This window comes from Oxyura jamaicensis, chromosome 3 (genome assembly GCF_011077185.1).
Source record: "Oxyura jamaicensis isolate SHBP4307 breed ruddy duck chromosome 3, BPBGC_Ojam_1.0, whole genome shotgun sequence".
NCBI classification, from domain to species: domain Eukaryota; kingdom Metazoa; phylum Chordata; class Aves; order Anseriformes; family Anatidae; genus Oxyura; species Oxyura jamaicensis.
The window spans coordinates 28,032,322-28,057,620 of NC_048895.1; the positions used below are offsets into that span (position 1 = coordinate 28,032,322).

Sequence of the window (25,299 nt, forward strand, 5' to 3'; positions counted from 1 at the left end):
ATTGTCAGAATGATTTTTTGAGGAAGAACTGCACTTAAAATATATACAGTAAGCACAATAAGCTCATCAGAGTTCCAACATATACTAAAATCATACGAAAAAAGAAAAAAAAAAAAAAAAAAAAAAAAGAGTTGAAAGCAATTCCTTAAAAGAAACACAATTAGACTAACATAAACTGAGTATAAAGCTCTGGAGGTAATAGAGACAGCACAGCCTAACAAAAACCTAACTCTCAATTCTTTCTCCAGTGTCTGGCCAGATGATGGTGTGAGGACCATATATGATGTCCTGTCTGTGTAACATCTATCCCTACTAGGTCTCAGTTTCAGTTAGGTCACTGCTTGATCTGCCTGTGATTTAACACTAACTACAGCAATGCAGAAGTAGCAGGATGTGTCAAGTAAGAGACCAGATCAATGAGCCGTGCTGGAAAGAACTGCAGTAGCTGTTCCTTGGCCTGAGGACGTTATTTATTTTTTAAATGTAAATCCTATAGTTGAGATAAGATGTCGTGTAGCTTTGATTTTTCCATTCTGTGGTAGGACGCTAATGTAAGGTAGAAGTGACCAGTGCACAGAAATTCACCACATCCTACTTCAGCCTTCTTGCAGGAGAATGAATTTCTTCCTTTTCATGGCATAATTTTAAACACAGGAAAGTTTCCTGACCCACAGATCCACACGGTTGACACAGACCTTTGTTATATGATTCACAGAATTAAGCAGGTGAAAACTGTGAAAGAGGAAAACAAAACATTAAGGTGGGTATGAACTGTAGCCATTTGATGTCCAGCAGAGAAGAGACAGGTCTCAGTCTGTCAGCTGCACTCTGGAAAAGATACCCTATGAAGATAGGCCTGTTACGTTTTAGAGGGTGTTGCACATTAATTTGAAAGCTTGTTGCTATGTTCTATGAAGAGTTGAGGGGAGGAGCTATAACTATTAATGAGTGATTCATCTGCTCAGTGAGAAGAAACTCTTTGTATTTGATGCAAGGGAAAAAAAAAAAAATAGCATTCTCATTCCAATCACTGATTCAGGGAGATGAAAGGAAGATGGAGAAAATGGAAATGAATGCACAAAAGCTCGAGTAAATTTTCCATGTTCATCAAAAGACTAAAACAGGTTAGATGTGACAAATAAAGCACCCCACAGTGGCTCAGGAAGGGATCATCTATGCACAGTGTGACTAAAGAGACATGTCATAAGACCTTCTTTACCTTAATCAGGCACTCTGACTCTGCAGCAAGAAGGGTCACACAAATATCTGAAGCGACAGAGACATCTCCTTGGCTGTATCACTGCTGATTCTTCTTTCCCTCTTCCCCTTCACCCTACCAAAATTTCTCCAGTCTTTCTTCAGACATGACCCTCTTTGCCCACAGTGCATTCCCTTTCAGGAATATTCATTGGGCTGCTCCTTACCTCCTCTGCTCCGACTCTCTGACAGTAAAGCCTGAAAGTTCTGTCCAGTTCACATGAAACTACTGACACTCATCCCTAGATCTGCAGGGGAATGTCTTTTAATGAGACACCTGAAACTTCCTTTCCTCCCACTAGCTGGAGAAGCAACAGGGTATGGTGCCAGGAGACCATAGACAAGTGAAAATTCACCTTCTGTTAGGCTCCTGGGTCACTATGTAACTGTGAAGCTCCTCAATAACCTTCTCCCTCACCCTGAGATGGTGAGGGAGAAGGCATTCAAAATGCATTTGGGTAGCTGAAAACAAACGATGTGACTATGGTGACGAGGAGAGGTCACACTGTCAGTGCGAAGTGCATGTGAACTGAAGTGCACAGTATGTGAACATGGCTTGGCCTGCTACATATTTGTATGAAACAGGATTAGGAAATACTATATCTCACAGTGGTGTTTCTCAAGCAAATTGAGATTTTTCAGAGCTATATGCAAGATATTTTAGCCTGTGAAAACCCATGGTCCTCTCCTCTTCATAAAAGTTTCTGGGATTTAAACACATTTTTCTAGCAAACATTTCCAGAGGAGATAAGTTATCTGACCTCATGACAGAGAGAAAGTGCAGTCAATAGTTTGGAGAACAAGGAATCAATGTTGTACCCTTATTTAAAAACCAATATACTGTAAACATCTGCCAGTAACAGTAATAACATTCACTTACACTGGAGATAACTGATACAAAATGCCAACTAGCCATTAGTTTAGGAAACCAACAAAATGGTGTCAGTCCAGATAACTTATGTTCTAACAATACTGCTTGGCTTTTTTTCATTTTTTAGCTCAGTACATTTGTTTCACATACAAACCATGCAGTTCTTTCTAAGTATCACATGTATTTACCTAGGCACAGGAATATTCATAAAAGGAAGGAGATCAAATGACTATAGAAATAACTGGGAAGGTTTTGATTTTTATTTCTGAGGAGATAGACTCTTGTTGTTGGCCTCTTTCAAACCAGACAGAGACTTCTGAGCAAGCCATGACAGGATTCTTTTTTTTTTTTTTTTTTTTTTTTCTTTCTCTTGACTTTTCCTTTTGCCATTTGACTGCTCATAGTTTTCATTCTGTACTGAAAGGGCAGATACATTTTTTAAGGCTGTTAACAGAAGGATCCAATATAAATTCTGGTACAGTCAGTTTTCCTTTCTAGCGCATGTACAGGTGCTGCCCTTTCACTGATATCACAACCCACTTGTCCTGCCAGTGCAGCAGAGGATGAGACAAGTTTAAGACATCCTCTTTTCCTTTCCCATTTTAATTTTTATCTTTAGACAGCAACAAAAGATGGATTACTCATTCTGCCTGGCATATAGACCGAAGCTTTTCTGACGAGCTTAGACATGACTAGAGAATGGCTAGGGACAGTTTGCACCTGGTGCCGTTCTGAGCTCCCTTGCTCTTGAGGCTGTCAAAGCCAAATGCAACTCCAAAAGAAGGATTTTTTTTTAACTTTCTCTCTAGTATACGTATTACTTCCAACATAATACATGTCTGATCCCTGTAGTCCAGCAGGCTTGACCATATTGAGGTCTCTCAAAATCTGTTTTTCTCCCAGCAAAGTCAACTTGAACTCTACAGTCTTAACTGGACTGTTGTGGCTATTTGTCTCAGACCTGCACAGAGACTTTTGCTCAGCCCTGACCTGCCTTCTCTGGCTTCAGGGAAAAAGAGTCATACCGATAACTTTCTGCACCAGTGCCATACATGTGTTTTCCAGGGATTTTCAGTGCAACTTTAATATTATTAAATTAGACAAGGTGTTTTCAACCACCATGTTCTTTCTATTGATTTCATCTTTAATCCAGCTTTCTGTGCAGCTCAGCACCTACATTGGTATGCACTGGGATGCACCAGCTTTGCCGCTCACCTTCTGACCAACCAGGGTCCAGGGCCTTGGATTTACTGCTATTCCAGGGCCCTCTCCTTATCTCACCTCTTTTCATCACACCATGTTGATAGCAGAACATCTGCTGGAGGATTAGAGACCAGCTCCGTCCTGAGGAGCAATTAGCAGAAACATCCTAAATGCTCCCTTGTACTGCACGTACTGTCACTGCAGACATCCTTTCATGACTACTCTTATTTAGCTAGAGTAATCTCTCAGCACATAAACTGTCTGCATCTGGAGGACTGGTTTCAAGAGCAGTCACTCAGAGGCCTTGATACCTCAGGGCAAACATTGACAAGACGCTCCTGGCAAAATCCCGCTTGAGTAAATTGACTTCCAGGTAGGGGTTGGCAGGCAAAAGTTGTCTGGACCCATGAATGGGAATGAAAGTACTAATAATTGCCTTAGCACAAACTGAGAGAAAAAAAAAAAAAAAAGCAAGCCTTTTGATAAACTAGGAATATTTAGTTCCAGTTTGAATGACATATTTATTTGTAATTTAGCAAAATGGGATTTGAACACAGCCTCTTTTAAGATTAGGTTTTGTATGAATTGTTTTGTTTTGATACAAAATGAACAAACTAGAAAGAAATTATTCAATTTCTCTTCCATAAAAAGTAAGATGGGGTGTTCTGACAATTTTCTACCTACCGGTGGTTTTTTATTTATTTATTTATTTATTTTCAACCAGGGAATTCATAAACCTGACCATTTTCCAAACATATCTCATTCTGATAAATCGATATTTTAATGAGCATTTTTTCACTTAAAAAATCCCACTCAGCTCTCTTCTATCTGGGTCAACAAGGATTCTGCATAGGACCAGAACCTAACAGCATATCTCTTCCTTTTCCCCCAAGCTTTCAAATCAGCATTTTTAAATTAAAATTATATTTTCTGACTTCTGAGAATTTCACTTGCTGCTGCTACTGCTCATTTCATATTCTGAAGTTGGCATCCTGAATTTGTCACAAATGTTATTTTATGAAGATGAGGGTGTCATCAGAGACCTAGATCATGGGCAGGACAGAGAAAATGACAGGAAGAAAGAAAAATCGGAAACACTGTCATACAAATATTCCAAAGTGTGGAGACAATTGCTGCTCCTAGGGAACCAGAAAAACTTATAAATGACATGCCCTTTTCCCAGTTTTCCACAAAGCATTACTGTGCGCCTTTTAATGACATGTTTACATCTGTTAATTTCTTGTGAAATTTTGGCAGCCTCCCACAGAGAAGGTAATTTGAGTTCCTAGAAGCAGAAGTACCGCTTACCAGTTCCCCTCCCTCCTGTGCACCCTGTGTGGAGGTGGGCTGGGTAGTAAAGTGGCAGCAGGCCCTTTGCTGAGGTGCTTTATCACGCTGGGTGCATCACACCTGGATACTACCCCACCTGTTGTCACAAGTTCCACTGATGGTTGGAAGCTATTTAGTAAGTGCACAGCTGAACACTGCTAGAGTAAATCCCAGCATTTCCCTGACATCCCTAGTCACAGTATTAGGAGACATGGATAACCAAGTGGATAACTGGTTAAGGTAAATAGGAGAAATAAGGGAAAAAGTAATGACCCATTTGGTGTTGGGTAATGGATTTCATGGCAATCAGGACTAGCTGGAAGGAACCATGGATGGCTTCTTTATACCTTTCACAAATACCGTTACTGTTTTTCAGTCCAGCACCTAGAGGACAGTCACTCTCTCCATAAAATTAAACATATGACAGTATACCACCATGAACCCAAAAGCAAGCATGGCTGAATGCTCAGGCCAGAAAGAAGACTTGAGTGCAAACTTGGAACTACCCTTTTGCTCCTACAGATGATCAAGGCTGTACGTCAAGGCTGCAATGTTTTAGCAATTCAAAAAGGGATATTTGCCTGGGTGTGGTGGTAAGCAGGCACTGCCACCACCTCCTCCCTTCCCTCCATACGGGTGGAAAGCAAACACAGCTATGAGAGTTGTCAGGCTGCAACCCCTCCCCAAGCAGTCAAATTAAATTTAAGTCACCTGAAGTATATTCCCACCTTTGACTACTACCAGTTAAACTTTGATAATTTTGAAACAGCCCCCACAGGGAGAAAAATAATAATAATAAAAACAAAATACAATGAAACAATCAGATGAATCTAACACGATCGCATTTCAAGGTTCAGTCAGTGGTCGGAGAGTCCCCTGCAAAGAGAGGGAATGGTAGCACTTTGACAGGGACTGGCAGGGAGCTGTCAGCTGGGGTCCAGCTGCGCAGCAGGCAGGCAGAGGCTGCCGGGGCAAGGCTATGTGTGCCATTTGGCATTCCCATTGGGAAAAATCGGCAATCATGTTCCAAATGCAAATTTAAACAAGGAGTACTAATGCTGTAAGGAGTGGCATGGGGCAGAGGGGGCAGCAGCAAATGGTGCCTATTGGGCACAGGTCATGTTTCTCTCTCTGCACAGTGCACCCAGAGCTGCCTGCTTGTCCCTGTGCCAGTGCCCCGCACAACCAGACATTGGGGGATGCCAGGAACAGATTAGCCCAAAAGATAGCAGAGCTGTGACAGAGAGAGGAGGGGACAGACACTGCCTCTTAGACTCAGAGAGTGAGACGGTAGAGGTCTTTGCTGCAATTCATTCCTAAAAAAAAAAAAAAAAAAAAAAAAAAAAGACTTGGTTGAACATGAGTTCTCTCTGTCCCCTCGTACTGTTGTTTATTTTTGATGGCATCCCCTCCCTCCCTGAAAATTAGCAGCAATTTAAGGGAAGGTCTGGAGCTTTGCTTTGCATTGCTGCGACAAGGCAGCGATGAACAGTGCACACCAAAAGCACTCTGTTGTGCTCAAGTGGCAATCTGTAGGCAATGCAAACTAACCACCAACCCAGGGCAAGCTGTGAACAATGAAGCCCTAACCAGCCTGAAATACAGCAAGAGTAAAAGTAATTAGCTGTCTCTCTTCCTCTCACCACAGGCTTGAATTTGCTTAAGCACATCCTCTGTATACAGAGGATGTCCAAGGCAGGCTTCAATAGAAAAATGATGCCCTGCAAGACAGCATTTCCTCCTTCCTGAGGAACAGAAAATACCAGTGACAATTGTGTGGCATCTGCTGGGTTTATCCAGTGAGCATTCTATAATAAAGTTAAGAGGTGTCAATTTAATAATTTGTGACTTTATTAAACTTAAGTAATGTTTACTCTTTGCCTTTCAAAGTCTCTCTTCTCATCAGAAGCGTTATTCTGCCCTATTATTCCTAAAGATGGAATATGTAAAATAAACCCCACTCTAAATATTGCCATGATACTGCCCTAAAAATATTTTTTTTTTAAAAAAGTACAACAACAACAACACACTAGATAATCCCTGGAAAATATATATATATATATATATACACACAACAAAATAATCTTTCTTTAAATCAATGCTATTTGTCTCCTTTGGGTAGGAAAGAGTTACTCAGTTTAAGATACCTTCCTTGCATACATTACCATAACTGACCACTACACATTTCCAGTTAACTAATCCATCATACTGGGACTTGTTGACTTAATCACTTATTTCTACTCTTTTATTCAGTCATGCACTTGTTCTCGAATGCCAAGGTGTGCATGTGTCCACGCAAGTCAGGGAGAGACTCAGGTTCAATTTTGCTACTTCTTGTCCTGTGGTGCCATTTAAATGCTTCCCCCCACCCAAATTCTCAGTGCAGAGAGCCTATATGTCTGATGACGTCAGACAGACATGACATAGCATATACCTGTTTGTGTACTCCATCACCCGCATGTCCATCTTGCCAATTTTGGATGTCCATCATCAGTGTCATCACCTTACCAAAAATACCAGCCTCTGTGACAGTGAGCACAGAAGTGGCTGCCTTCTGCCCCTCCATCCCCCTCACTCCCTTCCCTTCCCTAGCTTTTTTAGTGCCTTCCATTTCTTCAGATGACATTTGACAAGGTCCTCACACTTCTACTGCATGTTTTTATATACAGCAGAGTTGACCTGTCCAGCAAAGTTCTTGCTTAGCTTTACTGGCTGTACAAATTCCAACAGAAAGCTGAAATAACTTTTGCAGCTTTCTCCCATCTCCCAGGTTTTCCTGTATTAGAAAACAAACTATTATCCTTTCTTTCAAAGGTCTTTCCATCATTGTTTCAACACTGTAATGAAAAAAAAATCACTATTGGCACTTAAAAAAATATTCTTTTTGAACTGCCTTTTCACGTCAAGACAGAAGCAGAAGCTGAACTGAGATTCATGTCTCTACAGGAACATTCTTAACAAGGCTAACATTAACAGCAAGGTAAAGTTTTACATTTCTCCAATGCTTTTAAAATGCATAGCAACATATTTTCTTGCAATCAGGGAGTTAACTATACAGAAATGTTCTGTGTGTGTATCTATAGTTTTTATTACAGCTATGTAGTTTATATACACACATAAGAAGAAAATAATACTTACCTTTGAGAAGTAACATTTATCCCAGGTTTGGTAAAATAGTCTCAGACAGGCACTTAGACCTTCTTTCTATGTCATGCATCCTTTTTTTCAGAAGAAGATATAATCAGAAAAATCCTGGTTGGTCTCCAGCTAACCAAAATGCAGACTAGATTGTTTGGCAGATGCAGCCAAGTAAAGTCCAAGTGTGTGAATCCCTGAGACTCCTTATTCAGTAATATCCAAAGCACAAAAAAAGGGAAATAAGAAAGAAGGAAAGAGGAAAAAATTAAAAGTGAATAACTTGTTCTTTTCCTGTTTGGTTTGAAAAAAAACAGTCCTGGAGGACTAAGCAGCCTGCACACTTTTCAAGCATCCTGATCTTAGTGCATCCCAAGGTAACACATGCATTTTGGTACTGCAAGTCTTCAAGTTCATACTAGCAAGCCCAGCTTCCGTGTATGTGAGTGTGTGTTGGGGAGGGGGGTCGAGTTGTACGGTGAGGGGGAGAGGAGAGACAGGGAGAAACACGCACACACTCACGCAGAGATGGAAAAAAGGAAAAACAGCAAACTGGAGTGATCTCACAAAGTGCTCTAGATGGCAGAGCCTGCACGGCTTGTAAGACAAGCAATGTGCACGCACAAAAAAAAAAAAAAAAAAAAAAAAAAAAAGGAGAGAGAGAGAGAAAACAGGAAAGAACTAGCAGGCAGCTTCAGGAATTTCTTCTTACCTCTTCTGACGATGCAACATACAGCAAGTGCTTAGTGCTGTATACGAATCCGGGCAGGCACAACTCTGTCAGACCCCTCACTTCTGAAATAAACAAATATGCGGTGTAGGAAAGGGAAGAAAATCAGGAAGCAGAAGAAAGAAGGGTACCAAAAGAAGCTATTAAACAAGTAAGAATATCAGGGAGGAGGCTTGAGTGGGTGGGAGACAAATAGTTGGCTGGGAAAGAGGCATCCAAACTCCTGGTCCTAATACAGATTGGCTCTGTAATTATGTGGCAAAGCACTGCCTCCTAAGCCATTGCGTAATAATAGAAACCTAAGCTGTGTAGACACAGCCTGACACGCTAAATCCTCAGGAGCTACACTCAACATTTGTCAGTGGAAAGCGTGTCAGTTCTCTGGGGGCGGGGGAAGCTGTGGGAAAAGAGAAGAGGAGAGAATTTTACTGCAAAATGCACAGGCTGCAGCTGCAAAGAGCTCTCAGGTGGTGCTGATGCCAAAAGTGTTATATAGGGAATCGTATAGAGCTGTATCTGTATAGGGAGCAGTAGACAAATAAAGTAACCCTATCAATCCATTCATCCTATTCAGTATTAGAAGAATTATCCCTTGCTATATTTTAGTAACTTAAATGACAGAGAAGAGCATGTACAATTTTATTCTATGTTAAATACTATTATTCCTTTTGTTTGTGGTGAGGAGTAGATTTCCCTTTGTACCGAATGATACTGGAAGGTCTAAATAAAACCAGAATTGAGATAAAAGAACTCAGGAGGTTTGATCAGCCTTTCCCATTTACTGATAATTCCTCTCTCCAGCCCTCTAGACACAAAGACACGTACATTTTTCTCTGCCTCCCTTAACTGAAGAGGATCCTAAATGAGCACTGACTAAACAAGAGTAGGCAAAGAAAAAAAAAAAAAAAAAAAAAAAAAAAACAAATTCAATTTACCAAACACCAGTATCAGTACACCAATAAACAGACCAATTCGTAAAGCCTTTGGAAGGAATCAAAAACCAAAAAAGAAGTACAACTTTGCAGGAAATTTATTTGGAAATTGTGAACCTGGTTCACACCTTTGGTCCATTTAGTTCAGTGACCTGCTTCTGGACAGTGATTGGTAACACACCTCCGAGAAACCTGGACAAACTCATGCAGCCAGAGCTAGACAGACAGAGCTAACCTGTTAATGGACAAAGCTTCTCCTTAATCCCTCTTCTTTAAAGATTAGTTAATGCACTGAAGCATGAGCAGGGGACAGTCTGCCTCTGCACATCCAGAATGAAAACAGAAGGCATGATTCTGAGGTCCTTTGTGGCTGGCATAAAGTACACCCCTCTTTGAATACCCCTGACCTAAAGAGTAAAATTGGATGCTTTGTAAATATCTCAGTGTGAAGAAAAGGAAAAGGAAAAAGAAAAGGAAAAGGAAAAGGAAAAGGAAAAGGAAGAAAAAAAGAGAAAAAAATGATATGAATTCAGAAAGAGCTGTAGTATTTCAGTCTGAACAGTGAGAAGTTTGTCTTTATAGACTAGTCTACCCTGGCTACTGTCCTCACTTACTCCTTACTCCTTCTGGAAACACCAAATATATTTCAAGAGAATATTCAGTGCAGCTAGGAGAACCAGATCACTTAGCTCATGTGTAGGTATCAAAACTGGCTTCTAGAAAGTCAAAGAAGACTCTATTGAAAACTCTGAAGATATACTTAAGACTGCATAGAACAAAACATACCTTTATTTTGGAGGGGTTCATGAAAAAGACTGTGCTGCAAACTTCATATTGCTTACTGTAACCAGTCCTGCTTCCTTGCTCTCTGCCTGCTGTGTCCTTGGGTGACTCCCTGTACACTAAGGTGAAGACTGCAGAAGTTGCATGTAAGGGAGCCACACCATGGTAAAACAGAGGAGGAAGGACTACAGACAGAGCAATCACCTGTCTATTTTGCAGCATATCCCATTTTTCTTGACTTTACAGGGAAGAGGGCTGTAGGGCTTTTCCTGGGAGGAAGGCTAAGGGTTACAATAGTAGGTAACCTTATTGGGCACTAAAATACGTGACCTGTTTAAAAGAGTTGAGAAGCAAGTAACTTCTGCACTTGACAGTAAGAATGCTGAAAAAAATACATCATTTTCTGGATTACTAAAATATGAACTTGGGAAGTTAACTTTAATCCTAGCTCCTGGGAATCCTGGGTCAGGCATTTTGGCTAGAAAATCTAATAGAAGCTCCAATCATGTCAGTGCCTTATAAAATAGATGTCAGTACTTCACAGACAGACAAGACATTTCTTAATGACATCAGGAATTAATAATAGACTTTGGGACTAGTGTTTCAGAGTCTGATTTGAAAGAAAATTATTGCTTGCAATGGCAGAAATCAATGAACTCCATCAAAACACTCCAAAAATCTTCCAAAAATCTTTCACCAACTACAATTTTGACAGTGTTCATTCCCAAAGGAAAAATCAAACAACCCTAGCAAAAAATATCCCAAAAGTACCTTTCACGAGGCAATGTGTGTTCTTTAACTCCCCTTGATGCCCTTTAGGCAAAAGTCAGAGTTCTCTGGGGTTCACCCTCTGGCTTCTTTTCTCCACTAACCATCCCAGATAAATATTTCTTCTCTCCCAAGTATGGATCTTCTCAGTGAATTTAACCTCTTTCTTTCTTAGTCGTTCTCCAAGAAAGGAAGAAATTATTTCCACTCCACTCCTACATTAAGGCCTTCCCTCTCTCTGATCCCTCCTTAGTTCACAGTCAGCCAACATAGTTGCTTTGGCTGCATCTGCTCTCATTTCCACCTCCAGGGCTAGCCCATCACCACCCAAAGAGCTACAGAAGAAATCTTGCTCTGTCTAGGTGTTGGTAATCTTACTGGCCCACAACACTCACCTCTGGAAAGAACTGTCAAGGTTCAATGCCCTGTTCCTGTCTTAGATCTAGAAAATTCATGAGAGACCACGATCATAGACGACTCTGAGCTTACTGAACCTTTAAAACTGCTGCATTGCTGAGCTGCAAAATCTTTCAGAGATGTACCAATTCCAGTGCCCCAACAGGGTGGATAATTTAAATATGAAGACATCTCATAAAGCCTTACAACTACATTCATACAAGTTCCCACTTACACTGGAAGCTACCCAAAAGAAACAGCTTGACACAGAACCTCTGAGGTCATGCTCTCTCTCCTTTAACATACAGTGTTAGACACAGTACCTGAACCCAAGGAAAACTTAAATTAGGATTAAGACAAAAAGAAATTGAGGTGCTTTTACAACGTCCAGGACAACTTTAACTGCTACAGACATCGTTCTCCTGTCCAAGTCTGGCAGACGATATGTTAAAGCCTTTGGCCATCTGATTGACAGTACAATGCAGCATGTACATATAGACTCCAGAAATTTCTGCTTCCTGCCCACGCCCTTCCAAACTGAAGGAGTCAGCACTGGTCCATATGACTGTTTAACCAATGGTTGCCAATCATTTACACTGATTGAAGGACAGATTAAAAAAACACCAACATTTGGTCTGTGACCCTGCTGCTGAAAACTGTTACTGGGATCTGAACCTACCAGCTTTCAAACATCAGAGATCTGGGGAGAAACCGTACGTTTCTTGGGTGTTGTTCAGTTCAGCTCTTCACAAATCACTGAATGGCTGTTTACACACATATATGCCAGTACAAAATATCCTTTTCACATCCTCCACCCACCCATCCCTCTGCTTTTAAAAGCAGCTTCAGCCAACAGACAAACTGAATATGTTTTATTTCTGTTTCCTGCATCTTATCATGGGGAAATCCTATTCTCAAATTTTTAAACTCAGAGATCCAACAGAGAGCAGACATTGATTCGCAGTGCAGTGGAATAAATTGGATTCTTGAGATTATTGGTGAGACAAAGGCAGCACAGAAGCTCCTTGTTGTCAGGTACTGGTATAAACAGTATAGACCAATGTCATATATGAACTATGAAAATTAACTTCTTTAAAATATGCCAGTTACTCCACAATAACTTTTACTTGTCCATCCTGGAGCTTAACAAAAAAATAAAATAAAATAAAATAAAATAAAATAAAATAAAATAAAAAAAAATAAAATAAATAAAATAAAAAGGCCAAGATTCGTTTCAGGTCAAAGAATCAATTACACATTCATTTATCTATTCCATTTTAAACGTTCACCTCAGCTGGAATAACCAGGATACTTTTGTAAACCTTAAGGGGATTCAAAGTAACTTTGAAGATGCTTTGAAAGAAGGATAGTATATTTTTGCCCCAGGTTTACTGTTCTTTCCAGGTTCTCTCTTAACAAGCAGGGAAATACTTGTACTTCTATTTCACATGATCACAAGTCCAGCTCAGTGAGTTAAATTTAATGCTCTTTCACTGATAGGTTAAGACCAGAAAGCATCATGGCCATCTCATTTGCCCTTCCACATAATGCCCATCTCATTTGCCCTTCCACATAATGCCCGTTATAGAATTCTTCTCTGTGGTTCTTGCATCAGTCTTCATACTATTGGCTGATATAGAAAATATCTTTTTTAAAGACAGTCTCTTGATTTAAAGATTTCAAAAGATGGAGCATTCATTCCCCTCTCCCTTTGTAAGTCAGTCCAATTTTTAATTGCAGTCATTGTGAAAAAAGTCCACACCTCATTTTGTTAGTCAGAAGATTCAGGTATTTTATCAAAAGTCTAGAGTGAAAATTATGAATTATAGCTGGTATCTCTTGATCAGAAAACACAAAATGAGGAATAGCTGAAGTTTCTTCCAGATAAGTGGATTTGTTCCACTGGGTGCTAAAAAGTGCTATTTGAGACCAGTGCAATCTATTTACTCAACAAATAAACAAACAAACTTCTTGTTTAGTGGCCATCTGCTTCAGCACAGCATTCATCAGAATAAAGAGACTGTGCTGCCAATGCTTCCCCAGTGCTTGTAATTTGATGGAAGGTACAGCATTAGCTTCCAGAGTACATCTGCAGGCAGTGGTACTCTGCTGCCTGCCCATCAGAAAGCAGCACCTCATCCTGGTGGGTTTGCAACGTTTGGCTTTCATCTTTTTTGTCCACAGAATGCTCTCAGCTGCCACTAGAACCCAGGTTGGGAGCAGATGCTCCCTGCGCACTCAGTACAATAAAGGCATGACACAAGTGGAGTGTGGATAAGAGCCTCGATTTTATATTTTGACTCTTGACACACACAACAAGGGACACTAATCTTTTTCACTACTGAAAGAGGATATGTGGCCTTGGTATGCAGCAGGGGGTTCCTGTTTGGAGAGAATGCTGTGATCCTTTTGTTGCAATTCCACAGGCATCAGCAGCAATGTAAAGGAGGTCTGGCTCTCTGTCTGGGTGGGGCCTTCCTGCAGCTACTCCCTGTCCAACCCCACGTTTGAATCAGTTGAACCTTTACTTTGGATGCACTGAAATGGGTCTGTGAAATGATAGAGGTCTTGGTTTGCTTTGTAATTGCTACTTAAAGAAAAGAGTTGTGAGGGAGAGAAGGCTGTTTGAGTTTTTTAACCTCCAAGGAGATGAGAATCACGAGAGATTGGGGACAGGTAAACCTTAGGCAGGATTTGACATCCAGGGATAATGTGGTGAAACCAGTCTTACATTAATCATGTGAGAAGAACAGGAACTCTAACATGGAGTGGACAAGAGCACATATCTAGGACAAGGTCATCTCTTTAAGCTGTTTACAAACCATTTGCCTTCCTAGCTCTCAGGCACCCACCTGATACTTTCAAGATTGCATGTTTCAGCCTTTGAAAGGAATGGTTACCATTTGGTATAGAAGTACTCTGGAGAGGGTAGAGTCTTAGGCCAGACCATCGTTTTGTAGCAAAACTAGTGCCTCTACCGTAAATAAAGTCAGTATTTGCTAAGAGTTGCCACATTATAGTATGAAGGTGGCAAACTGGAATGAATCTATCAATAACCTCAATAATCTGCACTGTAAATTGTTGGAAGAAAGGACTGTTCACACCAGTCAGAAAGCACTTAGAAAGCTTCTGTGGTCACAATTATCTGCAAGCTATTATGCTTGCCAAGGATGGGGGCAAGCACTTAATGGGAAGCATGGCAGACTTCTGAAAGGAGTTAAGATTGTATCACAGGGTTATCAGTGTGCAAGGCAAAGAAACAATACAAGGTGATATTTTTCTTTGTGAAGAATAAATATGATGGGAAAAGTGGTTTTGTTTTGTTCTTTTTCTTTCTAAAGCAAACTTTACATGACTTCAACAAATCATTTTGGGTGGAAAAGAATAAAAGAAACAATAATACATGTAGAAAACACAGAAACCTTCAAGGGTGTGAAATGTTCAGATACAATTTCAACCCCTAGAAGGCAGTGTGTCCTGCTAAGTTGGACCCCAGATCAGGGTGAAGATGGTCTTCTTCCCACATTTCATACTGAGGGCTCATCAGTTTCTTCCTGGCCCTTACCTGAGGCCTTGGTAGCCTCTACAAGGTGTGTAAGGATCCTGCTCCCGTTCATAACCCAGGTGGACACATACAAAGACAGGAGGAGGAAATTTTGTGGTGCTGCATGATTAGCATCATCAGGATAACAAGTGCTTTGGATTGTCCTCTCAGCCCCTGCTCATATTTGGTTCCAAAGCAGGAAAAGAAGGAAGGAGGAAATGAGTCCATAATTTCTTACACGAGGAGTCAAAGAGAAAATGGCAGCAGTCTTAAAAACACCAGTGAATGTAAGACCTAAGACAAATAACCTAAAATTAAGTTGTAATTAGAAAGAGAAACAGCAAGAACCACATAGCTGTGAGGAGCAACAGGAAACAAAGCAACTTCTGAAGTTTTTTGTTTATCTCAAGTGTGGTATGAAGACAGATTACTATTAAGAATGACCATAATATGGAATATTGTGTGATGTATTGTGCTGCCATTTGTTTTCTCAGTTTCCAAAAGGAAGTGGGACTTGTGCTTCTTCCATGGGATCCTGGGTGTCCAAGGCATCTCAGCATGCCACAGCTCTGCTGCTGTTCTACTCAGAGACTCTGGAGAAGAATTTTAGAGTGAGAGCTTCTAGTAATAAAGTAATAAAGATATAGAGCAGAAAACATTCCCCATGTATTAAAAACTTGAGCATCTATTACCAGGTATGTGTGATGCAGCTCAGTATTGTAGCACGTGAAGTTTTACTTTGGCAATTCAATTTTTACAGTAGGTTTGTTCTATAGATATTAGGAAATCTTTGCATGAGCTTTTTCTCTTCCCCAGCTTCCTCAATCGCTTATGTTCACAGTGACAACGCATGGAAGACAGTCTGTACTCCCTAGAGCACTAGAGTGAATAAGGTTGATTACATTTCTGTATTTCCTTATAAAATGTTAAATATTCTTATGTCAAATATGTCAAATTAAATGAATTTCTTGTGCTGCCATTCTTTTCAGCTCACTGGGTCATCCTCAAATTATACCTGCCCTGCTACTATGTGATCTAACTCTGGAGACTGCACCTTTATCTGACATTGTTCATAGCAAACTCAGTTTTAGATCAGGAGAGAAGTAACAATACAGTTTTTAAAAGGACTTCATTACTGATCAACTGCTGTGTCTTTATCCAAGTTCTGTTATGGGAGAGATGGAAAAAGTCTTTGTGGTTATATAGAGGCATAGGAAAAACATATAACAGGGCTTGGAAGTTGTTGCACTACAGACCAAATAAATACTCCTGGAATTTAAACGTAAAATGATACTGAAAGAGATACAGAAATCTCTAAGAAGCCAGGCATTTAAGTGTACTAACTAGAATGAGCAATTCTTGTTTTCTTTTTGACAGCTGCCCCATTTTCTGTACATAGACTCGAACATGAGGCCATCAGAACTGAAGCTTGAAATATTTCCACGTATTTCTCTTGTACCTGGAAATCATTGCCTACTTGATCGGAGACAAAATAGGTTATTTAGAATATATTGACAAGTACTGCAGCACTGAATCAAGAACTGTGGAGACAGTAATTTTTTCACAACAATTAGGATGTTGAAAATAACAAAAGTAGAGGACACCGGGATAGAAGGTATGGCTGAGTATTGTAGGATGAAATACAGTCAAGCAAAAAAGCTTGTAAGTGTAAGAAAAGGTGAAATTACATGATATGTACATACACACCGAGAGATACATGTAAAGCCTGAAATAACTCGACAGCTGCCTCAGAGACTTAGGGATCCTTCAGAGGCAACGATACTCCAAAGATGACCAACAAAATTCAGAACAGATCCTTCTACTTCTACAGAGTTCTAAAGCTAGATGGGATTTCAGACAGACAAATTAATGGATCCTTAAGAAGACAATTGGGCCCTTTGGACATCATTTTGGTCTGAATGTTCTCCTTTGCAGCAGAGTGCTTGCAGCGCTGCAGGATGTGTGATGACCCCAGGTCCCAAAGGTGGCCCAAGTCCGGCTATCCTAAGACTGCCCATTAAATGAATGGATGCTGGATTAGGCTTCTAGTTAAGAAAATTTCACACAGAACATGGCTTCAGAATACATCTCTAGGATTAAAATTTGTATTGTTTTAACCTAGATGTCTGCCTAGGAGCCGGCTAGAGAAGCACCTATTTCTGCTGCAAAAAGATGCCATTAAGCTGACACCAACCTGTTTTAAGAAGAAAGGCAGATGAGGGCTTGAAGGCACCCTCATCTCTAAGTCTCACATCTGCTCTTACGCTGCATCAGTGCAGAAGTATATCTAAAGAGGGGGAACAGCTTTAACTTGCTCTCCACTACCATCTCTGAGAATTCTACAGTGAGAGGGTACTTCAGGAAGCAGGAGTACAAATACCCCAATGTGTTAACTCTTTCCATGCTGCAGACCTGCTTTGCAACCGCCACAAGGAGAATAATTAAATTCCTGGTTTGCAGTAGAGGAAAATGAGGAAACAAAGGTAACATCAGGTCTTCCAGAGATCCTGGGTAAAGGAGGGGAATCTGTGTTGGAAAAATGAACACTAAAAAGAAATTAAAATAAAATAAAAGGGGAAGTGGTAGATCCTAACTGAACATAGGGAGAAGAAAAAAGAAAGCAAACAAACAAAACAGAGAAACATGGACCAAAGATATGGTCCAAAGAGGAAACTGGGAAGGGAGACAACAGGGGCTGAAGGCATTTATGGCTATTTTCTACCTTTTTGTTCTGAACAGCAACTTAAGCATAGACTAATGGCTTTCACATCACCAGGCAAGACAAACAATTTTGTGGGAAATTTTGTATCAGTGCAGTGAAATTAACAAATATTTTTGGACACTTTCCCACCATCTTGTACTAATCTATTAACATGAGTGCCTCAAAACTGAAGCAGGTGCTTCTGAACAAATAAACATAACAAAAATTCCGTGCTTCACAGGAGCTAACTGGAGATAATCTGTGCAATGGGAAAAGCCATGAAACTGAATTGTTAATTTCATTTATGCCAAAGGTTTCAAAACAGTATCTTTAGTTCAAAGATCATATTTTATAGAATCCAAAACAATTTCCCCCACAAAAATAATAAAAGCAAAAGCCCCCTCTTGGCAATAAAACCACTTTTTTTTTTTTTTTTTTTTTTTTTTCCTGAATGTCCAATGAGAATGCATGTTGGGAATCTTGATGTGAAAACACCAAATTATTTCTGATTTCTCATGATATGTGCAAATGTTTTTCTCTTATGTATGCAGGCACAAGAGAAGAGCATTAATACACATATATGTGTGTGTTTCCATTTTGGCAGTGCATTCCTTTTGATAAAAAATGCTATTGCTCAGAGAAAACACAAAGGAACGAGAATAGAGGCAAGTAACCACCCCAGATGGGTACAAGGTCTGCTCATTTACATAAGGACTGTGGCTCAGCCACAGATGGCATCCAGAAAGACACCGGCCAGAAAACAAACTGTAAGAGCTATTCCATGACCTGGCACATAACACGGTCACAGAATGTGAAACTGTGATTAACTAAGACTTTCACGCACTTCTTGGGCTATTCAGCCACTCATCATTGGAAATTTGGCTGTTGTGGCAGGTGTTTACCTTTATGCATCAAGGTTGTACTTGGAGTCTTGCTGAGGAAAACCAAGGGTGAAATTATTCAACAGAAAACCAAACAGCTTTATTCCTGGGTAAAGGGGACATCCATGCAAGGATGATTAACTAGGCATCTCACTACCACTGCTGCCGGTAACAGCTAGAAGCCAAACTAGAAGGCCAGTCAAAAAAGTGCACTAAGCACTTGTCAGGCATGCAAATATCCACGGAAATTTGATCTTAGTTGTCAAGCCACTGACATTTCATGGACTAAAGCCCTTAGAATCATACAGAAACATAGTGCATCTTCCTCAGTGGATTTCAGTGGGATCAGACCTTACTGAACACATCTGTAAAGATGGTCATCTACTTTGTTCTTTGGTACGTTTCCTTCTCTCTGAGGTGTGTGTTTTAATAATTTAGCCAAATAGGTTCATGTACTGCTAAGTATGTTCTTTTCATGCAGCAGGACAGTCTCTGAGGATGCAGTTCAGGGAACCAACCCATTTACTATGAATCTCATTTATCTACCCTCATGCAGAGTACAGATTTCCTCAGATGCAGTATGGGCACTGAGACAGTTAACTACAAAGGTAACCCAGGTATAGATGTAAGAAGCTTTCCAGAAAAGGAAACAGCTGCTCTCTCTACCTCCCCAACTTATTTTAAATGATTTGATACCTTTTTCCTTCTGGCTTCCAGCCTGAAAGAGAGGCGATTCAAATATAAAATTCAAACCTGAGCCTGAACTCATTCACTTCTTTTTAACCTTGACATGAAATTAAAGGTTTCATCTGATCAGGTTTTTAAAACTATGCAAAACCAAGATCTGAAGCAGAAGTAAGAATGAACTGAATACACAGTTGTCCCTTGGGTTATTTGTTTTTCATATCCACCCAGACAGAATAAACTGATCAGGGGTGAAAATACTTCAGAGGCTGGGGCTCTTCTCAAGGATGTTCAAGCTGCCTAAATATGAAATTTTACTGAAAATTCAAAATAGCCTTATTTTTCTCCTAGATAGAGTTTATTATTAAAAACAGACCTCTTTTAAAAATATTGCTTTTACTGATTTTCATATGAAAGTTATCAGCTTAGTATACATTTCCTACTATACTATTGTTTTCTCAAGATGAATTAAGTCACAAGATGTATAAAATCAAAGCTATATAAATTAACTTGACCAAATTAAATTTCATTGAATTGCACAATTGCCAGTTCTAATTCAGTGCTATGTCAAGCCTCAAAGTAACCCTGAAAACAGTCAAGACACCAAGCACCCCAAAGTTCACCTCATAGTTCCAGCAGCTGTGCCATGTTTCTTATTGAGTACTTCCCATTGTGGACACAAACTGCTATCATTGATAGCAGCAGAGAAACCTAATTGTGCAAATTATTTAAGAAAACCAGAACCTATGTGTTTATTAACCAGGGTCAGAGCATAAACAAGCAAAGTTTCTTTGGTAGGAAGTAATTAAACTGAAATTGAGGTCAAAGACAACCTGTAGAAACAGCATTTTGTGGGGCATTGTCAAGTAAATGAAGTGAAAAAAACTTGAAAAAGGCCAATAACCACATAATGATTGAGATTCAGTATCATCCCTTTGGCTATTAACTCCAGCTGTAACCTGAGTTTCTGATCAGAAGTGACAACACCAATGCAAGTGTACAAATGCATGCAATTCTTGTCACATCTTTTGTGCTCTCTAGATTCTGACTGAAGTTCCAACGAAAATCTGTGACAGTAGTAGATTTGGAATTTTTATATAAACAAAGTATGATACACATGCAATTAAAAACAAAAACAACAACAACAACAAAAAAAAACTTTGTTGAGCTCTCCCCTGTGCTATTCTTGACCAGTTCTATGTACGCCACATGACTTTTGCACTTATGGCACTGTTTCATAAAGCAGTTGTCAAAGATATCTTAAAGAAAAGGAGGAAATCCAGTAGCAAATAAGTTTGAATCTGAATGTACTGTCCATATTAGAGGAGATGGTCTCAAAGGGAAGATACATTCAGGTGAAGGCTGGATGTCCAGGTTGCAGAGTCAAGTTGTCAGATTCAGGAGGCTCTTGCAAGCCCAAATTTCCTAAAGAACCTAACACAAGGTCTTTATCAAATGCAGGAAAGACAACATTGTTCAGCTCATATTCCCCCTTTGGAAGCTGCTGTTGCTTATCACTATCACTTTAATTGTCTGATGGCTGTGCTACGGTGCAGCAGATGTCTGAAATCTGACAGGGTAAATAGGCATGGAGTAGCCATTTGGAGATCTCCTGTAAGATACGCTGATAAATATCCCATAGAGAATCCCCACACACCAGATATGATGAGCACACAGGTTCTCCCTGCCTCCAGTTTCTAAGCACAGTCAAATATGAGACAATAAGTTCGAAATGGCTAACCTTCAGCCCCTTAAACTCTGGTAAAGCACCAAACACAGCAGAGCAGGCACAATTCTGCAATGCAAGCCCCATACAGAGGGAGGAGAGTTTAGGGAGTATGAACCAACCTGACAACATCTACAAAAACCCTATTAACAGCCCTGTAAAGGATGCAAGAAGTGGTAAGAAGGGCTTCGTGATCTCCACTATGTGGTTTCTTGCCTTTATAAAGAACTGAGATACAGACCTTAATAAAGCCACTGCGTTAGGGAGGGTTCTGTGAAATAACTTTGCAGCTGGTCACCATGTGCTGACTTCTAGATCCTGTTCGTTTTGTCAAGAAAACTGCACACATACTGGTGTAGGGAAGGATGGGCAGGCTAGATCAAATGTACATCCTCTGCCTGTGGAGATGATTATAAGGAGGCTAATAAATCTGGATTTTGTTCACAAGCCTGCCCACCTATATCTGTAGAGAGCTGTAGCTGTGTCTTAGGTCAGGGTTATATAAGGAATAACCATTGATTCCCTAAGGATCTAATTCATCTCCCTGTAGAGAATCAGTGCACTTACTGTGATTTACTTATGCCTATCCTGGATGGCTTAGTGAATCAGTGACCCAGTGCTAGCTGCTTGCAAACGGATGCACGTCATGCTTGAAAGGTACATCTCAAAGGGAATTCACCAACATACAATGGTGTCTCGATCTAACCAATTTTATAAAGTGAATTAACATTATTTTACATGCTGTCTGTGGAGGGTCTAGAATTTATTTGAAACATATTTTCCCCCAGGATAAAAGACAACAACAGCAATGTATTACTCCTCCTTTTCTCCAAAATTTTAAAAAGTAAAGGATGCTATAGTTAAAGCCTGTTTTTCATGACATTTTCTGAACCTGTAAAGTTTAGTAGCATCTAGGGAATACATTTTGTTACACCTTATATATGTATATGTATATATATATATTGGTCATTGCTGGTATATCTCTATTACATTGATAGAAGAATATGTCTACTCTTTCTCTGTTGCTAAACACTGCAGCAGGTAAAGTGCATGTTCTATACATTGAAGTAACTGAGAGTGCCAAAAAGAATGGTTTTTGTTACCATCAGACCAGCTCCAGGTCAGAGTAAGGAGGAAAAACATCAGCCCATCTTTTCCCTTCCTCAGAGAACGTATGTGCTGCAATAATTGACAGCTTAAGCCTTAGTTACCCGAATACTGCCTGCACCCCACAGAAAGGGAACAGGCCCACTTTACACCTTACGCCAAGGTGTGATCAGGGGAGCTCGCGTTGCCTTCATGGGTCAGAGGGGGGTCCCTCTGGTGGCCAGCACAGCGCTGCACGTCCCGGCTGGGCTGCACGGATGTCGGCACTGCCCACTCCGCGTGGAAAACACGCTAATAACCCTTGCCTCTCCCACCACCTATTTAATGGGAAAGCATATATCTAAACCTCCAGGCTAGGTGTACTGCAGCCCAGCCAGGAGTAAGGGTGTTCCAGAAGGGAGAGGTTCTGGCGGGGCTCTGCAGCCCTCATCACACCATGTTAGCAGCATGGGACCTCACAGCACCAGGACCAAGCTGGGAACCCACTGTTAGTAGATGTCCGTGCCTGTGGCACAGGGCACCAGGATGCCCCCAAGAGCCTACACCACTACCAGTGAGCGTAAGCTGCAAAGAGTAGTCTTGAGCACAAAAGTGGAATCCACACCTGTCCCATCAGGGTCCAAGCCCCATTCAACCCAGAGCTGGGGAGATTTGTGCGAGAGGGGAAAACGGGGAGACATCAACCTCCACCAAAATGTGCCACTAGTATGCAAGCAATGTAGTGTACCACAGTCCATCTAAAATATCATGAAAAATGCCTGACAATTTCATTTTAATTCATCTTAGCAGTGACAAGGCTGCCCAGGATGAGAGACCACAAGCTTTTTAAAATTCAGTTGTGAGTGTTTGGCTCAAGGCATCAGGGTAGCTTTAAATAGTCTTTTAGGACTGAGATCACCAGTAAAAAAATCCTGAGTTGAATTAAGATCAAGCTCAAGCTTGCTTCCAAAAGCAGCCAAACCCTTCAAGCAGCCTTCAAGAAATTGACTTTCCATTATAAAGGGACAAGCGATGCTGGGGATGCTCTGCCCTGCATTGTACTCCTTTTGGCTTCAAAAGGCTGGAGTTTGCAGTATGCAGCTTGATGCTTCAAAAAGTAGAGGAAAATAAAAACTAATAACCTAATCCCTTACAGAGAAAACTGGCAATACAACAGTGACCTCATATGCGTCTGCTGAAGCCCTGTATGGGTAGCAAAGAAAATCAAAACAGGAGAGAAACATGCAATCTGAATTACTAAAAGAAAACAACAGAAACCTTAAGGATAAGGAAAGATATCTTAAATGTGGGGAGAAAAGATATATCTTAGGGAAAGAGAGCTTAGCAGATAATACTCTTTTATATTTCCATCGTACAATTTCCCTTCTCCTGTTCTCCCCTAAACAACTTGGGTGATGGGTCAATTAAATCCAGCAGGCAGATGGAGGCCTTAGAAATATAGAGCTAGAAATGCTAAAACAGTCAAATAAACAAACTTACAAAAAACAACAGAAGGGAGGAAGAACCACTTGAGGAGAGCAAGTTCTGTAGTCCATGTGGAGAGAAACATTAAAAATGCCCCATCAAAGGGGGAGACGAGATGTTAACTGGAAGCTGGTCCTCTGCAGGCTCTTGATTCAGCCAATCCCCATAGATAGCACTGTCAAATACAAGGATCTTTTGTGCACAGTGCTCAAGGAGCAAGCTATTATTTTGCTTTATGGAATATGTGCGTGTATTATGAAAAGCTCCTCAGTAGGAAAAATAAATCTCTGTATTGCAAAGAAAAATGGATGAGTGATGAAAAACATCTGCTCAAGATGCAGAAACCTAACCAGAATTAGATATTTGACCTCAATCACCAAAACCCTGCTTCTATTTATGTAATGGCAAATCAGGTGTGTTAAACTCCTTGTACATGAGCCACGGGACTGCTGAGAGATTAAAGTGAATAGTGTATGAAATATGATAACAGTAGCAAAGAAATGCTGCAGAAATTAAGCAATCATGAATTTGTAATGCATTTTCAACTAAAGGAGCTATGCTTTGTTTTAACTAGAATGAGTGCTAGGTGAAAGTTCTGAGAAAAAGTGTGAGTAATATGGTGAAAACGAGTGCTTCTCTATTTCTTCTAGAAACTCACAATGTTTGCCTAAACACTAGCCTTCACTTTTGTCATCCAAGCAGCCATTCTTACTTCAAAAATATGTTGGTACTGAAAGAGACAGATTATGCAAGGTGGCTGTGCCCAGCCTGCAGGAGGAGTAGGATTTTCTTTGGAGGAATGGTTCTAAAATGAATGATTGCCCTCTGAAGCAGCCGGTAGCTGACAGTGCAGAAGAAACCAACCCATCAAAAACAAACCCTACACTTTAAACTCTGTAAAGGACAAACAAATACACAAAGCTATTCCTTTCATCAAAGAAAATTATACTTATGGCCCATGATATGATATACTGCACTTTGACATAAATCTTTGTGAATTGGGACAATATTGCGAGCTATTTGCTGGTCTTGGAGGTGTCTGAGGGAAAAGTAGCAATGCTCTTCTGCCCCCAACCCATGATTAACTAAAACACTTCAGCCACAAGGAGATCTGATGATGCTTCATGGGACAACAGTCCCACAGGGAATCAGATCCCATGAGCAAAAACCACGGAGACTCTGGTATTACCACATCCGCGGGGCATTTTGGCAGCATGGCATTTCTCACTTCAGCAGTGAACTGTCACAAGCAATAAATTACACAAACCACGAGTCTTGAACAATTAGATGATTAAGATTTCTGATTGATTCAGACAGGAAAAGAGCAACACCTTTTTTTGATGACTTGTCTTCACAAATGGCTTTTTGATGACTTGTCTTCACATTGGTGGGTCATCTGCAGGCCCTATTTGCAGTCCCTTCCTGCTGTTTCATGCAAAGGAACTTTACACCTTATACTTCTCATTTTGTGTTGCAGAGGCTGATAGATACATCTTACCCTTATTTTCTGCAACTAACCTGCACGCTGTTAAGCAAATTTGATTGTTTATCCCACAATCAAGAAGATTTCTGAATAAAAATTATATTCCTTTTAGCATCTGTGCAGTGACCTCAGTCCCAATTTATGTATTTCTGCCAACAAACAATCATTAATTTATTGCATTTACGGTCAATATCTGATGTCATTCTGCCCCCTCTATGTTAGTATCTGACCTTGCCTTATTCCATTCAAAACAAAGTTGGCTTTTATGCTGCCTGTGTAGCAGCCTAATTTAAAGGAACTCTAAA

At 40.3% G+C, this 25,299-nt stretch overlaps 1 protein-coding gene across 7 annotated transcripts in view; it reads right to left on the bottom strand.

Annotated features, from left to right (window-relative positions):
- The window catches only part of LRFN2 (leucine rich repeat and fibronectin type III domain containing 2), a 216,638-nt gene that overhangs the window by 142,885 nt on the left and 48,454 nt on the right, over window positions 1-25,299 (bottom strand). The window contains exons 3-4 of one of the 7 annotated variants that reach the window (XM_035322009.1): window positions 7,799-8,001; window positions 7,095-7,339 (exon numbers count right to left, since the gene is read on the bottom strand). The exons of 2 other annotated variants lie outside the window; for them this stretch is intronic. The gene's annotated coding sequence lies outside the window, so the exon portion shown is untranslated. Of the gene's footprint in view, window positions 1-7,094; window positions 7,340-7,798; window positions 8,398-8,507; window positions 8,872-25,299 lie in introns of those variants that run through there. 4 more of the 7 variants (XM_035322008.1, XM_035322006.1, XM_035322011.1 and 1 more) reach the window with 4 other exon arrangements.